The sequence below is a fragment of the Eurytemora carolleeae genome, unplaced genomic scaffold, assembly GCF_000591075.1.
Source record: "Eurytemora carolleeae unplaced genomic scaffold, Eaff_2.0 scaffold239, whole genome shotgun sequence".
Lineage (NCBI taxonomy): Eukaryota > Metazoa > Arthropoda > Copepoda > Calanoida > Temoridae > Eurytemora > Eurytemora carolleeae.
The window spans coordinates 288,905-291,270 of NW_019397018.1; positions in this window are offsets into that span (position 1 = coordinate 288,905).

The following is a 2,366-nucleotide window of genomic DNA, read 5'->3' on the forward strand; positions in this document are numbered from 1 at the left end:
CATGGTTTCAGGCAAACCGTTTAACACTAAATGTTTCCAAAACAAAGTTTATGATATTTAGGAATAAAAATATGCATTTTAATCCTGAGAACTGCAAATTAAAAATTGGAAATGAGATACTAGAAAGAATAGGAACTAACTGTACAAATAAATATTTCAAATTTGTTGGACTCAAAATTGATGAATTTTTAAATTGGGACTATCAAATTGAACATGTTTCCAATAAGATTGCTAGCTCAATTTTTGCTCTGAATCAGATTAAAAACATTTTACCGTTAAACATTCGTCTACTAGTCTATAATGCACTTGTAAGGCCACATATTGAGTATGGAATTATAACATGGGGGGGTGTAAAAAATGCTAAACTACAGAAAATCAAATCTTTGCAAAAAAGGGCAATTAGAGCAGTAAATAATAATTCATTTAAAGCACATTAAGATCCAATATTCTTCAGATTAGAACTCCTAAATCTTGATGATACATATAAACCATCTTTTATGCATAAATACTTTTATAAAAACTTCCTTCCATGATATGTTTAATTCTTTAGCTGAACCAAATAGAACAAAAGCATATAAACTTGAGCGGGTTCTTTTTAAAACGCTAGAATATTTTCCTTCCGTTTTATTTCCAAAATTATGGAATTCGCTTGTATTAGAGCTTAAAGAAACTAAATCTGCAAAACTTTTTAAAAGAAAAATCTTAAAAACTATTTAGATAGTTATGCAAGCTATATCTGAAATAACTGTTTTTCATGTGGATAAACTTCTTCACCCTGTAATTCATAAACATGATTCTTATATTGTATGTTACCCTCTGTTACAACCATCCCGCTGAGTACCCACTCTTTCCTTTATACTTTTTCACCCCCTCCTTACCTTATTCATGATTTATCATCATTGTTTTGTTTACAGTGTACATCCATCTATTTATTTACAATTCTTATTCGCTTATAATGGGCCAAGCAATCAAAACAACCAACTCTGGTTAGGCGGGTCCAAACTACATAGTAAATTGTGATTTTTTTTTGTATTATCTCTTGCTTTGTAGTTGAATAAAAATATGAAATGCAATCTATTTTAATATCTATGGATCTTTCAATGTATTTACTATTTAGCTATCCATTTTTCTTCATATAAATTTCAGTCTATTACTATATCTGCTATTATACCCTCATGTATTCCATGCAAGGTTATAATGCAAGGAAAGTTAATTGCAGATGCGTATTCTCTGCGTACAAATTGAAACCAGTTCTCTCTGGGCGGAATTTGTAAACAAGAATAGATGCATCAGTGTTCATTTAGTATCCAAAGAGAATAAAAGCATTTAATTTTGATAATTTAGATAATTCACTTAATAGTTTCCTATGACCAGAATATTTCATCGATTTTCAATGTGAAAGATGGATCCCATGTCAGGCTGTGACATCCGTCTTGTGTTTACATTACTGCCCAAATACAGTAAACTGCAGTACAAAGGATGCGCACACCTCTAAAATAACTTTCCTTGCATTATAACATTGATTCCATGCATGTACAATGTACATGCAAATTGTTTAACGATTTAAAATAATAAAAATAAAATTTTGCTAAATAACATATTTTGATTTTAAAATAAGCATGATGATCGTAAAATGAAAAGTGTAACGTGAAGGAGGGGGGGGGGGATATATCTAGGACAGTTAGTATTAAAATATGATCAGATTTAGAAAAGACAATTTGATTTTCTCCATGGTTAGATGCTAAAATTATTCATAAAGATGATAATAAATTTTAGATATTCTTGCTAGAACAGATCAGAAGGAAATAGGAAGGGGTTACCGAACACAAAGGAAGAAGTTTTAAACAAAATAAAAATAGACTTATATCAGGAACAGGTTGTTCCAATAAACATGACAATTTAGAGACGACTTGCAAATCGTCTTTGATATTTTTTTAGCATAGCTACAAAGAGTTTTTGTAAATTGCAAAACCACAAAATAATCAAACAATAATCATTCTAGTAAAATTAGGTTTACCACTAATTAAATGCAGCAAATTGCTTCATAGATCAAAGACGACCTTAAAGTATTTTTCAAGTAAAAAAATGTTATGAAATATTAACGAATGAGTCGAATAAAATTCGATGATTTTAGGTTGTAATATCTGAATGATTTGTTTGGAATTAAATTGATTTATTAACGATCTGAGTCGAATATTGCAACTTTCTGAATTTGTATGGACGCAACGTTCTTCGGTATGAGTCGTTTCTTAGCAATTATCTCCTCATAGACGCAACAGATAGAAGTAAGGTTAGTAGCTCACCGTAGAATAATTTTAGCGAACTCTCCTTGGGACCTCCTGTATTAAGATCTGAAAAAAATGTTG